Source organism: Piliocolobus tephrosceles, chromosome 17 (assembly GCF_002776525.5).
Source record: "Piliocolobus tephrosceles isolate RC106 chromosome 17, ASM277652v3, whole genome shotgun sequence".
NCBI lineage: Eukaryota > Metazoa > Chordata > Mammalia > Primates > Cercopithecidae > Piliocolobus > Piliocolobus tephrosceles.
Genome location: NC_045450.1, coordinates 30,029,576 through 30,046,327, shown reverse-complemented (window position 1 = coordinate 30,046,327; position 16,752 = coordinate 30,029,576). Strand labels below are relative to the sequence as shown.

At 38.0% G+C, this 16,752-nt stretch overlaps 1 pseudogene; it reads right to left on the bottom strand.

The window, feature by feature from the left end:
- Window positions 1-14,873: 14,873 nt before the first annotated feature.
- LOC111525691 lies at window positions 14,874-16,115 on the bottom strand (annotated as a pseudogene).
- Window positions 16,116-16,752: the final 637 nt, after the last annotated feature.

Below are 16,752 nucleotides of genomic sequence, written 5' to 3'. Positions count from 1 at the left end.
GGACCACACACAAAAGTCACATCACCTGGGTGCTGCGTCAGGGATATGTCCCAATTCTTATCTGGGGCAAGATCTAGGCAACAGAGAAGAGACACATCACCTACGTGATTGGCCCAGTGGTGGATCACAATCCTCTCTGGGAGCAGAACCCATTCAGGAGAGTCATATCACCCGGCTGCTTGGCCAAGAAATATGTCACAATGTCCCCTGTGCACAGGGGCCAAGGCAGGACAGTTACATCACCTGGGAGCTGGGTCTAGTAATATGTCCCAATTCCTCTTGTGGAAAGTGTCCAGGCAGAATAGAAGAGTCACATCATCTAGGTGATGGAACCAGAGATATGCCACAATTTCATTTGTGGGCTGGGTCCTGGGATAAGAATAACATCACCTGGTGCTGGACCCAGCAATATGTTACAATGCCAACTGTAAAAAGATTCCAGGCAAGAGAAGAGAGTCACATCACCTAGGTGACTGGCCCAAAGATATGGCATAATGTCCCCTTTGGGCAGTGCCAGGGAAGGAATGTCTCAACTCCTCCGTGCTCAGCCCAGAGATATGTCACAATACACACAGTGTGCAGGACCCTGGCAGGAAAGGAGAGTCATATTACCTAGGGTTTAGACAAGCAACATGTAAAAATTATTCCTGTTGGCAGATCCCAGCCCCCCAGCCAAAATAATCAAATCACCTGGGTGCTGCTTCCCATGAAAAGTCACAAGCCCTTGAGTGCAAAGCCCATGAGGCAGAGGCGATTCACATTACCTAGGTGATGATCCCAAAGATATTTCACAATGCTCTCTGTGGGGAGGGCCCAGGGAGATGAGTCACCTCACTTGAGTGCTGGGCTCAGAAAACATCACAATCTTCTCTGATGGAAGAGCCCAAGAAAGAAGGAAGAGCCACATCAGCTAGGTGTTTCACCCAGTGATTTGTGAAAATCTCTATTGTGAGCAGAGTCCAGGCAAGGGAGGAGAGTCACTTCTTTTAGGTGACTGGTCCAGAGATATTTCCCAATGTCCCCTGCACATATAGCCCACACAAAAGACACACATTACTTTGTTGCTTAGCCCAGTGATATATCACAATGTGTCTTGAGGGAAGGCACAAACAGGATAGAACAGTCACATCATTAAGTACTAGGCTTAGTGATATGTTATAACCTTACAGGTGGGCAGGGTCCAGGTAGGGGAAAAGATTTACATTACCTAGGTGCAAAGTAGAGAGATATATCACAATTCCTTTAAGGGAAGTGTCTAGGCAAAATAGTCACATCACTTAGGTGTTTGTCTCAGGTATAAGTCACAAGATATCTCTGTGCTGAGCTCAAAACAACTGTCAAATCACTAGGGTTCGAGATAGAGGCGTATGTCACAATTATAACTGTGGGAAGGCCCGGATATGAGACCCCCCCAATCCCGCACATTTCTCCACTCCAAGTAGAACAGTCAACAGCTCCTGTGAGTTGGGTCCAAGTACATGAGTCACAATCCCAACAGTGGACTGCATCTTCACGTGAGAGCCCCAATCCCTTCTCTAAGCTGTGTCCTGGTAAGGGAGTCACAGACTCAATGCTGTGCGGAATCTTCGTGGGAGAGTCACCATTTCACCTGTGAACTGAATCCAGCTGTGAGAGTCACAACTCCAAATTCCGACTGCCCATGGGTGTGAGGCTTAGAACCTCAGTTGCAGGCTGTGTACATGTGGGCATGTGACAATTTCAACGTTTGGCTGTGTGGTCATACAGGTCTCTATATCTCACCTGTGAACTGGGTCCTGTTATGACATTCTCTGTACCACTCAAGGGGTATATTAGATATGCATGGGTTTTATAGTCCTCTGACCTCCATACAGTTAGAAGGCCCAGGACTTTACCCATTGCTTGAAGCCTAGTTATGAGAGTCAAAATCTCTCCTTTTGGCTTGGCCCATGTGTAAGTGTTATCATAATTCCTGTGAGCTGGGCCCAAGTGTATGTCGCCTTCTCAACTGTGGAGATCCACAGGCAGATGCAGTGAGAGTTGAGATGGAAGGAGGACCGAGATGTTCTCTGTGAGGGTGTAACTGTTATTTTCCTGGGGCTGTTTCTAGATATTTTCAAATAAAATAAATTTAGAGACCTTATCCTAAAGGAGTATTGCAATGGTGGAAACACCAAGCATAATATCTGCAAACATCTAAAATATTAGGCAGGAAAGAGCTGTCTTTCAAATGGAGGAGCAAGGTATACTAGAAAGAAGAGTGGGAGAGGAAGGGCACAGTGGAGGGTGGCAAAATCCATTCAAGATTAGAGAAGGTTTCACCCTGAAATCAGCCTGTTCTTGGGAGGGGCATAAAGAGGGGTTGTATGTTTACTCAGACTGAAGGTGGAGCAGAATCCAGGGGCCTGGGGGAAAAAAGAAACAAGTAAACTGTGCATAACAAGTATTTCCTTCTGAACTCTGAAGACAAAAGTACTTAACTGTTTATAAGGAACAAATGGGAATGTGGAGAATCTGTGAATCTTACGTAAAATGTATTCCTGTTGGCAGATCCCAGTCCCCCAACCAAAAGAATCAAATCACCTGGGTGCTGCTTCCTGTGAAAAGTCACAAGTCCTTTTGAGTGCAAAGCCCATGAAGCAGAGGCGATTCACATTACCTAGGTGATGATCCCAAAGATATTTCACAATGCTCTCTGTGGGGAGGGCCCAGGGAGATGAGTCACCTCACTTGAGTGCTGGGATCAGAAAACATCAAAATCTTCCCTGATGGAAGAGCCCAGGAAAGAAGGAAGAGCCACCACCTAGGTGTTTCACCCAGTGATTTGTCAAAATCTCTATTGTGAGCAGAGTCCAGGCAAGTGAGGAGAGTCATATCTAGAAGAGGATGTACCATCTAGGTCACAATGATAAGGGTGTTTCTTTGCAATAAGCTGTTCTCACAGAACACAAAGAATTAGAGAGTTTTCTTACATCACTATTTACCAGGACTTGCTACCCAACCCATCTTTCTTTTGTACCTTTCTTTCTCTGAATTGTGTTTATTATAATAACCTGGCAAACATAGGTCAAATATTTTGCCAAGTTCTGTGAGTAGTTTTATCAGTTATACTATAGTGCTATGCAAGTACATTGTTTTCTTTCTAACTTTGTCTGAATAATCTACTGTTTTCAGTAGAGTAATAATATCTTCTATTATTATCATAATGGTCTTTTTTTCCTACAGTAATATATCAAATATATATTATTATATAGATAAATAGGTATATTTTATTATATACATATATAAATATGTTTACATATTTATGTGCTCCAATGTTGGGTGCATATATAAATTGTTATAGCCTTTTGACAAATTAGCTTGTTGTCATTATATAGTGAACTTCTTTATATCTTGTGACAGATTGTTTCTAGAAGTCTATTTTTTCTGATATAAATATAGCCACTAATACACTCTTTTAGTTATTATTGGCATAGTAATTGTTTTTATTATTTAACCATTAACCTATGTGTAACCTTAAATCTAAAACAAGTTTCTTGTGCAAAACACTTGTTATATTTTTTAACGTCTTTTTTTTGTTTTATTATACTTTAAGTTCTGGGGTACATGTGCAGAACGTGCAAGTTTGTTACATAGGTATACACATGCCATGGTGGTTTGCTGCACCCATCAACCCGTCATCTACATTAGGTATTTCTCCTAATGCTATCCCTCCCCTATCCCCCCACCTCCTGGCAGGCCCCAGTGTGTGATGTTCCCCTCCCTGTGTCCATGTGATCTCATTATTCAACTCCCACTTATGAGTGAGAACGTGCGGTGTTTGGTTTTCTGTCCTTGTGTTAGTTTGCTGAGAATCATGGCTTTCAGCTTCATCGATGTCCCTGCAAAAGACATGAACTCATCCCTTTTTATGGCTGTGTAGTATTCCATGGTGTATATGTGCCACATTTTCTTTATCCAGTCTATCATTGATGGGCATTTGGGTTGGTTCCAAGTCTTTGCTATTGTGAGCAGTGCTGCAATAAACATATGTGTGCATGTTTATTATGTGCATTTATAGCAGTATGATTTATAATCCTTTGGGTATATACCCAGTAATGAGATTGCTGGGTCAAATGGTATTTCTGGTTCTAGATCCTTGAGGAATCACCACACTATCTTTCACAATGGTTGAACTAATTTACATTCCCACCAACAGTGTAAAACATTCCTATTTCTCCACATCCTCTTAAGCATCTGTTGTTTCCTGACTTTTTAAAGACTGCCATTCAAACTGGTGTGAGATGGTTTAATTAGATTCCATTTGCCAATTTTGGCTTTTGTTGCCATTGCTTTTGGTGATTTAGTCACAAAGTCTTTGCCCATGCCTATGTTCTGAATGGTATTGCCTAGGTTTTCTTCCAGGGTTTTTATGGTTTTAGGTCTTACATTTAAGTCTTTAATCCATCTTGAGTTAATTTTTGTATAAGGTGTAAGGAAGGGGTCTAGTTTCAGCTTTCTGCATATAGCTAGCCAGTTTTCCCAATACCATTTAATTAAATAGGAAATCCTTTCCCCATTGCTTGTTTTTGTCAGGTTTCTCAAAGATCAGATGGTTGTAGATATGTGCTGTTATTTCTGAGGCCTCTGTTCTGTTCCATTGGTCTATGTATCTGTTTTGGTACTAGCACAATGCTCTTTTGGTTACTGCAGCCTTGTAGTACAGTTTGAAGTCAGGTAGTGTGATGCCTCCAGCTTTGTTCTTTTTGCTTAGGATTGTCTTGGCTATGTGGGCTCTTTTTTTCTTTTATATGAAATTTAAAATAGCTTTTCCTAATTCTGTGAAGAAAGTCAATGGTAGCTTGATGGGGATAACATTGAAGTTTTTAAACTCTTTAGACATTTTGGGAATGTTTTAGTTCATTTTCTGCTTCAATAACAAAATATTCTAGAGTGGGCAATTTATAAAGAAGATAAGTTTACTTAGCTCATGTTTTTAGATGCCAAAAGTCCAAGAACATGCCATTGCCATCTGATGAGAACGATATTTCCACATCACAAAATGGTCAAAGGCATAGGGGGATAGGTGTACACCAGAGAGCTTACTTTTTATGATGGAACCACTCTCATGACAACTAATTCATCCTGGAAATAATGACATTAATTCATTCACAGAGTAGAACCCTCATGACCTAGTAAATTCCTAAATGTCTATCTTCCTAATTTTATAACAACGAGTTAAATTTCAACATAAATTTTGGAGGGGACATTCATACCATAGCAATGTGTTTTTGTTGGGTAATTTGACTTTTTATATTTCAAAAATATTAATAGATAAGTACTTATTACTGTCATTTTGTTAATTGTCTGATCATTTAGTAGTTTCTTTGTTTTTTATGCTTTCTTTGTGTTTTTGTTAGTTTTTTTGCTTTTATTATTGTTATATGCTTTGATCCCTTCTCTTTTTTGTATCTATTGTAACTTTTCTCTTGTAATTACCAACAGACTTACATAAAACATCTCATAATTATGAGTCTTGCTTAAGATAACGACAATTTATCCTCTATGCATAAAAAGACTCAACAACTGTACTTTTGTCAACACACAATTTATGTCACACTTTAACGTACATTGCCTTAAAACCATCCTCTACAAATTTTTCAACATTCTCTTTTAAAGTTTCTATGTGGGCTGAGAGAAAAGCTACAAAGGATCACAACACTCCCTTAAGTTGGAGGCAAAACATTAGTCCTCATCTTGCTGACCAAGCTCCTAGCCTCCTGAGTGGGCTGCCTGTGACCATAGTTATAAATTTCAGGCCAGCCTCTTCTTTTTTTGGCATCTCATCAGCCGACCTGGATTTCATATTCTTCAGAAAATCTTTGACCTTTCTTAGGTGAATCTTTAGTATTTCCTCATGACTTTGATGCCTCATTTGGTCCAAGAGCTCATCAAGGTGGGCCTGCTGGACCTGAGATTTGCCTCCAAAACAAGAAGAGGCTGAAAAGAGATACCAGAACTCAAAAAGTTTAAATGACATGCAGAGATTCTGCAAGTAGAACTGAAGACCAGGCCCCCAGACAGGTGCAGAAATCATATTACTACCAAAAACAGTAACAAATTTGCCACTGACCCCCACCCTGCCTCTGCCATTTGTTTCTGCTTTGGGCCACTGGGCCACTCTCTCTTTCTGGAATGTTCTTCCCTGCTCACTTTCCATTTACCAGGACCCAATACATATCACACTCCTCAGGGACACTTACCCCACCTATTTGGTCCCCTTCTATACCTTCCTGTGGCACTTGGTTCTTACTTTTCTTCTCACCATTTATACTTCAACTCAGATACAATGTACAAACCCTATTCACATCCTAGAGTTTGTCATGGTGCCAGGAAGAAACACAAAATCAGCCCAGGTGTGGTGGTTCACACTTGTAATCCCAGCACTATGGAAGAATTGCTTGAGCCCAGTACTTCAAGACCAGCCTGGGCAACATGTTGAGATGCCATCTCTACAAAAAAATTTAAAAATTAGCTGGGCATGGTGCTGCAGGCCTGTGGTTTCAGCTACTTGAAAGGCTAAAGTGGGAGGGTCACTTGAGCCTGGGAGTTCTAGGTTTGAGTGAGCTGTGGTCACATTGCTGCACTCCAGCCTGTGTGACAGGGAGACCCTGCCTTAAAAAACAGACAACAAAATTATATTATTATATAGCTTTCTAAGAGTGATATATACATACACAAATACATAATTCTGTAGCATCATAATGATGGTGCATAAAGCATTCTATTTCATTTATAGAATCTGAAAGACAAGAGCATAAAAACAATTATAAACCTTTGTTTATGGATATGTTATATAAAAATGTAAAAACAAATATATAATGTAACAAGTTTGAGGAGAGATGCAAAGAGAGAAAAATTTGTATGCAATGAAAGTTAATTTGTTACCAGCTTAAAATATATTGTAACTTCAAGATGTTTTATTTAATCATCCTGATAACCATGAAAAATACCTGTAGAGATTTGGAAAAGAAAATGAGAAAGGAACCAAATAATATCACTACAAAAGAAAAGAATCCATGAGGCACAAGAAAAGCAGTAAGAGAGAAAATGAGGAAAAATAATAGCTACAAAAAGGAAACACAAGTAACAATGTAGGTAATATGATTTAGCTCTGTGCTTCCACCCAAATCTCAAGTCAAGATGTAACCCCCATGTGTCAAGGGAGGGACCTGATGAAAGGTGATTGGATCATGGGGGTGGATTTTCCTCATGCTGTTCTCATGATAGTGAGTGACTACTTATGACATCTGATGATTGAAAAGTGTGGCACTTCCCCCCCCCCCACTCCCCCATTGTGAAGACATGCTTATTTTCCCTTTCTATTCCACCGTAATTATAAGTTTCCTGAGTTCTCCCAGTCATGCTTGCTTGTAAGCCTGTAGAACTGTCAGTCAATTACACTTCTTTTATTTATAAATTATTCGGTCTCAGATAGTTTTTATAGCAGTGTGAAAAAAGACTAGTATAGTAGCCACAGTAACTCCATCTGTTACTAAAACTCAAAAAAAATACATGATGTTCATCATCACTAGAACATCCATACAAGAAATACTAAAAGGAGACTTTTATGTTGAAAAATAAAACAATGCTAGACAGATAATTAGAAAACCATATAAAAATATTAGAATTCTCTGTTAGAGGTAAATATGCCAAAAAATAGAGAATTTTCTATTATCATAATGATGGTGTATAAAATACACATAATTCTGCTATAAAATTGTAAAAAGAAAAACATTAAAAATTTGCATAGATGTTTGTTAATAAGTACACATTATAAAAATGTATCTGTTGTAAAATTAATAAGGTAAAATTTTATTGTTTTAACATAATAAGACAAAGAAGAGATGTAAAGAGGTAGTTCTTTGTATGCAATTAAAGTTAAATTGTTATGAGATAAAATATATTGATATAATTTTAAAGTGTTTTATATAATCTCTATTCCTCCTGGTGATCACAAAGAAAATATCTATGGAAGGCACACAAAAGAAAATAAAAAAGAAATCAAAACATGTCCATACAAAATCAACAATGAACAAAAAAAAGGCAGTAAGAGGGAAAGGAGAAAAAAAATAACTATAAGAAACAGAAAATAATTGAATGGCAAAAGAAATTCTTTTTCTACAGCAATTACTTTAAATATAAATTAATTAAACTTTCTATACAAAAGGCATAAAAAGAATTGAGGGATTCACAGTAAACAATATCCAAAAAATACGCTGTTTTTAAGAGACTCACTTTAGGTCTAAGGAACTAAATAGGCTGAAAGAAATAGAATGAAAAAGGATAATCCATATGAATAGTACCAAAATAGGACAGGGTCACCATACTTATTTTATCCGAAATACGCCTCAGATTAAAACTCTCAGACAAGGAATACTATTATGTAATGATAAAAGAGTCTATTTGCCAGGAATCTCTAGGAGGTATAAATATAAATATGCACATAATATAAGGGTTCCCAAATACGTAAAGTAAATATTGACCGAAGCAAAACAAGAAATATACATCAACACAATAATTGTGGGAGACTTTAATACCCCACTGTTAATAATAAATGAAGAAAAAAACAGGTAAAAGATCAATACAAAAGAAAACTTGAACAACATTAAAGACCAATTAGATCTAATAGACATATATAGAGCTTTTCAGTCAACCATAGCAGGATAAATAATATTCCCAATCACATGACACACACTGAAGAATAGACAATACATTAGAACACAAAACAAGTCTTATTACATCTAAGAAGACTGAGACTATACAATGTATTCTTTCCGGCCACAATAAAATGAAACGAGTAGCTAAAAGCAGAAGGAAAACGGTCATATCCCAAAATATGCAGAACTTAAGCAATACACCTTTGAACCCACTCTTGTTCAAGAGTCAGATGACTTCATATTGTTAAAATGTTAATACTGCCTACATTGACACACAAGTTCAATGTAATCCCTAGGAAAATTACAACAGTACTTTTTTGCTGAAATATAAAAAAAAAATCTAAAATTTATATAAAATCTCAAGCTATCATTAATAGCCACCATAGTTTTAGAAAAGAAGCATAAAGTTGGTCGGGCGAGGTGGCTCACACCTGTAATCCCAGCACTTTGGGAGGCCAAGGTGGGTGGATCACAAGGTCAGGAGTTCAAGACCAACCTGGCCAAGATGGTCAAACCGCATCTCTACTAAAAATACAAAAATTAGTTGGGCGTGGTGGTGGGCACCTGTAATCCCAGCTACTGGGAAGGCTGAGGCAGGGAATTGCTTGAACCTGGGAGACGGAGGTTGCAGTGAGCCGAGACTGTACCACTGCACTCCAGCCTGGGCAACAGAGTGAGACTCTGTCAGAAAAAAAAAAAAGGAAAGAAGGAAGGAAGGAGGGCGGGGGGGGGAGGGGAGGGAGGGAGGAAAGAAAGAGAGGAAGGAAGGAAAGGAAGGAAGAAAGGAAGGAAGGAAGAAAGGAAGAAAGGAAGGAAGAAAGGAAGAAAGGAAGAAAGAAAGAAAAAAAGAAAGAAAGAAAGAAAGAAAAGAAGTATAAAGTTAAAGACATCATATTTTCTGATTTCAAGACATATCACAAAGTTACAGAAACTAAAACAATAAAGTACTAGTATAAAGAAAGACAAAGAGGTGATGAAATAGAATAGAAACCCCAAAATAAATCCTTGTGAATGTAATCAGATGACCTGCACATGGGTTGCTATAACCACACAATGGAGAAATAATAGTGTTTTCAACAAATGATGTTGGAAAACTGATTATCCACCAAAAGAAAAATAACAAAGTAGGACCCTTCTCTTGCACTGTGTATAAAAACTATCTTAAATATTTCAATGTAAAAAGCATAATTATAATGCTTTCTTGAATATGACTTAAAAAAGCATAAGCAACAAAAACAAAAAAGTAAAATGAGACTGCATAAATCCACACATAACTGGCTTACATTAAACATCACTAAAATACATGTTCAATAAGTGCCACTTAATGTCATCAATAAGATCTTGAGAAATGACATTTTTTAAACTTCTATTTTAAGTTCAGATGTAAAAGGGCAGATTTGTTACATAGGTAAATTTGTGCCATGGGGGTTTGTTGTACAGATGGAAAATGACTTTAAATGAAACACTGTACTGTATGCCATAGAAATGTAATTCTTTATATCAAGCATTTATAATAAAAATTATAATATCAAGCACTAGTATTATATATTTGTATGTGTAAAATTATACGTACAAATACACACACACACACAGGCACACATACAGTTGTATATTACATGTTTATCCTTATGGATAAGCAAGTATCCATAGGGGATTGATTCCAAGACACCCTTGGGATACCAAAATTCTAGATGCTTAAGTGTCTTATATAAAGTGAAGGATTATTTCCTTTTTTTTTTCTTTTTGCTTTTTTTCTTTTTTTTGAGATGAAGGTTTGCTCTTGTCGCCCAGGCTGGAGTGCAGTGGTGCAATCTCGGCTCACCGCAACCTCCACCTCTCGGGTTCAAGCTATTCTCCTACTTCAGCCTCCTGAGTAGCTGGCATTACAGATGCCCACCATCATCCCAGGCTAATTTTTTGTGTTTTTAGTAGAGACAAGCTTTCGCCATGTTGGGCGGGCTGGTCTTGAACTCCTGACCTCAGGAGATCTGCCCACCTTGGCCTCCCACAGTGATAGGATTACAGGCATGAGCCACTGCACCCAGCCAAGAGAAGGATTATTTTCATATAACCTAAGCACAATCTCCTTTATACTACTTAACTCATCTCTAGATTACTTATTATATCTAAAGCAACATAAATGCTATGTAAATAGTTCTGTATTGCTGAGGGAATAATGACAATAATGTCTGTACATGATCGGTACAAAAGTAAACATTGTATGCTTAACTACATATTTTATTCAAGGTTGCTTTGAATTCGCAGATGTGTTATTCATGGATTTAAAGAGCCAAATCATGTGTGTGTGTGTGCATTTGTGTGTGAGTGTAGAAAAATAAATTCAACACCCCGTACCTACTAACTACTTAATCAAACTTCACCCCTACATTTGAAGCTGTCTGTATTGTCTACACAGTGTTTCCCAATATAACTCTTTGCCTCTCTACCTCAGAAAATCATCATTCATCTTAAGTTTTGAGAAAGTACAATTCCTTTGACTTTTATTATTAACTATACTACATATGTAGGTATCTAAATAATACATTGTTTAACTTTGTAAGTTTTAAAACTTTCTGTAAAGATCCATGCTGTGTATACTTCTGTAATGTTCTTTTCTTATTCAACATTGTAATTCTAAAAGCCTTTCATGTTTTAGTTTCTTCCTCAAATATATGTATTGTTTATAAGTTAGTCTCTTAATTGAAGATACTGAAATCTACCTCAAAGAGAATTCTTGAGAGATAATAAATGCAAAGTTCTCATAGCAGTGCTTGACTCATTGTAGGTGTCCAGTAGCGCATATATCATAGGATATATAATGTTTTAAAATTAATACACGTAGTATTATAGTGGTTAGTCCTTTCTCTGTAAATCTGTTTCATAAACTGCATTATTCATTAAAAGTTTTTTGCATTAAAAGTTATTAAACTGGCCGGGCGCGGTGGCTCAAGCCTGTAATCCCAGCACTTTGGGAGGCCGAGACGGGCGGATCACGAGGTCAGGAGATCAAGACCATCCTGGCCAACACGGTGAAACTCCGTCTCTACTAAAAAAATACAAAAAACTAGCCGGGCGAAGTGGCGGGCGCCTGTAGTTCCAGCTACTCGGGAGGCTGAGGCAGGAGAATGGCCTAAACCCGGGAGGCGGAGTTTGCAGTGAGCTGATATCTGGCCACTGCACTCCAGCCTGGGCGACAGAGCCAGACTCCATCTCAACAACAACAACCAAAAAAAGTTATTAAACTGTAATAATATTTGAGTGACATGAACCTTTGGGTAAGGACTCATTCTAGAGACTTGAAGTTTCAGTATAGCTAAGATTTAAGTTTTCAGTGTGTCAAATTATTGTTAAACATGTTTTTTTAACTTTAAACTAAAAGTGTTATTTTTATTTTTATAATTTATACTTTCCAAATTCTCTGTTGAACGTTTTTAATGAACCTATGTGACAGAGCTGTCATCAGACTGTGCAAATTGTTTTGTCTTTTTTTTACATTACATTATTTTTTCACTTATATTGGTGTGGCCCACATTGTTGCAATTTTAATAACTTTGTTTGTTTCACCAATATTTATATCAGTTAGAAGGGGAATAGGTGAAGAGAAAGAAAATGCAGTCATCTGGCTCTGAGTCCTTACCAGGAAGTATTTTGGGATCCCAAGTTCTTGCACAGAGCTCATTATACACTTTTGTTGGCTAATATTTTTTTATGGAAGCTTCTGGTACAGTTTCTACTGTGCTGTACAAGGTTAGCTTTGATCTTGTAAGCTGACAACAATGAATTTGTGGCTGTCGGGGACCCTGTGCTAAAGAGAACTGGAAGTCATTTACAGCCTCAGTAGGAAGGAGGTCTCTGATTTATTTCTGCTGTTGCAATAGTCACATGTCCCAGCGATGCCTGCTCAGCAACTCCTACTTGTTATGACGGGACTTGTTGTGGGGTTTCATGGGGATGTGAGAAGAAAAATAATAGTCAGGGATAACTTCTGGTGCTCCCCTCAAGGAAGAGGCCTCAGACCTGAGAGTCATCAGCAGAGACATGGTATCTAAAGCTTTGAAACTATGTGGGACAACTCTGAGAAGAGAGGGACATAGAGTGAGAAGAGGACTAAGAATTACTGGAGATGGGGTGGAAAAGAATGAGTAGAATGATAAAGGTCAAAACAATTTATGAGTGGGGTCTTCAACAAAACAGGAAAGTGTTTCAAGAAGTAAGTCTTCAATTGGATTATCCACGTCCAATATAGCTCACAGATTGAGCAAAATAAGAACAAACACTTAACCTTGATTTTAATCAAATAAAATTATTTTATCCATTTTGTCTAGATTTTCTAATTTATGTGTTTAGAGGTATTCATAACATTCTGTTAATTTCAGAGCACTCTTTAGTGTACTCTGGTGTAACAACCCATTATCTACATGCTGAATGAGAATACAGTTTCAAGGAAAATGCAGAGTCATTAAGTCTTGAGGTAATGCCCAGAAATAAATAAGAAAATTCTTCAATAAACCCTTGGGAAATTACCATGCAAGTGTACTTTTGATTCTTTTCACAGAAAGACAAAGGAATACTGACTTTTTTCCAACCGGAATCCTAAAGAAAGCTGAGTAAAAATCTGTTACTGTGAACGATTTGGAATCAATGGGTACATCAGATAAGAAGGTTTTAGGGTTTGAAACTACAGGAAACCTCAATATCACACCGTCGAAGGCCCACATCCACACGATCATCACAGAGTAAATTGTTCTGACCCCATCTTATTTGGCAGAAGAATGGCTTTAGGCCCCCAAACCAATTTTCAGAGGCTGGTCTTTTAGCTCATTTAGACGAAAAAACAAATCACACTTTCTGAGCCAGGACACAACAAAAAGACCGATCTCTATAAAAAAGTGCAAAACATAAACAAAAAGAGTTGTTATTTTTAAGCATTTGTTTAGTAAGAACTCTTTCTCATTAGTCTCTGAATATTTGGAATGTATTTACAGAGTCATTAAAATATAATTCTGTGAAGAAACCAATAAATCAACATTTTTATTTTATGTGGCTACATACCCAAATTATGTAGCAATGTTAAACAAATTCAGTTTTTGAGCCCAAATTAAATTATTTGTGTCTGTAAACTTTCCCTTGTAACTTTTCTTACAGCAATGTAATTTTGAATTTTAGCCAAGGATAATTTTTTTCTTTTCAGACAAAGTCATGATTCTGGAGAAACATTGATTTAGATATATGAAATTTTCCCTGTAGTACATTTTTATTCAAAATACATAAATATGCTGAATTTAAAACAATTTTCCAAAACAACTGTGTTTGGCCAAGATTCAAGAAGCCCCGGAATGTCTTATCCAAAACAATCCATTAAAGACTGTCAATTAAAAATTAAGCAATAGTGCTTAAATGTAATTTGTTTTGTTCTCTTTGTTTTAGAGATGAGGCCTCACTATGTTGCCCAGGCTGGAGTGCAGCAGCTAGTCACAAACACAATCATGGTGCGTTACAGCCTAGGCTCAAAGGATCTTCCTGACTCAGCCTCCTGAGTAGCTGGGACTAAAGGCGTATGCCACCGCATTTGGCTATGTTTTTGAAAACCACCTTTACACTATTGTACCTTTTTGGATATTGGGAAACAAATATATTTTGACTCTCAAGAAAAACGCACTTGGTGGCACACTAAAGAATGAGTCAATGAGTTTACAAAACATAAGAGGCAGGGTACAGTTGCTCCAAAATGATAGGAAACAACATTATGCCTTTGCTTTTGTTTGAAGAGAAACAAAATGTTTTCACTCAAGTTTTAAGTGCCAAAATAGCTAATTACTGTTAAAATGTCGCCAAAATGAGTACCATTACTCAGAAAATCAACTATTTCCAACAGAAAAAATTTTAGTTACCTTTTACAAGAACTATGTTGTAACTTTCATTTCTAAGGGTCTTATATCGCCTGAGTATTATAACAAACCTCTTTGTTAGATTTCAAATTAACTAATTCTAACGCAACCCAAATTAAAAACTGCTCACATTTATGAGCAAGAAATACTATTGCACATTACACTCATATGTGAAGAATGTGGGCTTTCCCCCATACCCCCCAAAAACTGAATTACATTCTATGAATTACATTCCATTATCTGAATTTATAACACTCAAAGTGCTTATGCTCTTCCACTGAACAAGTACATTAATATACTTGTAGCCTCAAAATTCTTCATGAACTCTGAAGTGAATACGGTGGGAGCTTCCTTTGTGAAATGAATTTGGCTAGTAGCCTGCAAACCGATATCCCCAAGTATCTAGAACAAATTTATTTTGCTCCTTTCCAATCCAAGATCTTATTGGATCACATACTTGACAAATTGTTACATGGATGTGAACAATAATCCCTGTTTGTGCAAATTCTTTCAAGACTTGTGGATAAGTAACCCAAGTATTGCTTCCTCCGGAATGACCACAATCCAGCCAATACATTGTTCTTATGCTTTATTAAAAGCATCTATGTTCTTGTCTTTCTTGGCTTCTTTCCATTAAAAAAGAAACTGATTCAAAACAACGTAACCTTTATTGAATCCAGTCAAAGTAAAAGATGCATCCTTTAGGGATGGTGGATAAAAACTCATGGCCAACTCATCAGGTTTTTCACAGGTCCTCTCTTTTTCTCCCTGGGAAAGATTTGTAGTATCAGAAGAATTGGACTACTACTAGATGCTGTGGAGTCCTTGTTCCAAACAATGAAATTTTTATTTGATAAACTACTCTGACTTCGAAGCACTAACTAATAACATATAAAGGTGCTTAAAGGCTCCAGAGTCACTATTCTTTTCTGGGGAACCAAAGTTACTGCTTTTCACAAAATTATCATGGCAGCTGAATTTCTGCAAATGCATTTGGGAGCACTTCATCACCCAAACATAGCTCTTGGGGAAACGGTGAGCTAAAATAGTGGCAACACTTTCTAGACTCCAATTTTCCCATTGGTAATTCACAGGATGACACAGTCATAATTTCATGGTGATTCTGCACATCTCCCAGGAAAAGAGAGGACGTGGTGGCTGCGGTTCCTCCCTCGCCCGCTCCCTGGAGATGTCCCGCCGCTCCAGTACCCCGCTGGCCGCTCCAGTACCCCGTCAGCAGGAGCAACGCGGCGCTGCGATGCGGGTGGGCTCCAGTCATGGCAGACGGGGCAAGCTCTGAGGCAGTGCCCAACGACGGAGGGGGAGCATCGCAAACCGCTGCTGCCGCTGAGTTCGTGGTTCTGCCCTGAGAGCAGGACCAGGCATCTCTAATTCCAAGCTGCGGCAGCAGAAGCAGCAGCCGCAGGGACCGCAAAAGCCCCAGCTGTTGGGAGGCGGAGGGTGGGGATCCTGAGGGAGGGACTGCACAGGACGCCCAACTGTAGGGGCCCGCGTGGCCAGGCCTGAAGCCGGCGCTGGGCGACCACATCAGAGGCCGACTTCAGCAGGCAGCGCCGGATTTCATTCTTTCTATGGTTAAATCCTATTCCATTGTGTGTATACACCATATTTGGTTCATCCATTTATCCCTGATGGACACTAAGATTGATTCCATATCTTGGCTATTATCAATAGAGCTATGATAAACATGGGAGTGCAGATATCTCTTCAATATACTGATTTTATTTCCTTTTGATATATACTCAATAATGGGATTGCTGGATGGTATGGTAGTTCCATTTTTAGGTTTTTGCTTTTCATTTTCTTTTGTTGTTGTTGTTTCTATTTTTGTTTTGAGAAACCTGCGTAGTTTTCCATGCATCTTTCTAACAAATAGATGAATAAATCTAAAAATGTACTAAATTTACATTCGCATCAACAGTGTATAAGTGTTCCCTTTTCTCCACATCCTCATTAAACCTTGTTATCTCTCACCTTCTTGATAATTCTAAATGCGGCGAGGTGATATCTCATGTGATTTTGTTGCATTTTCCAGATGATTGGGGATGTTGAGCATTTCTTTGTGTATTCTATGGAAAAATGTCTATTGAGGTCTTTTGCTCACTCTTCAGTTGGGTTTTTTTATTTCTATTGCTGTTGAATTGAGTCCCTTATGTAATTTGGAT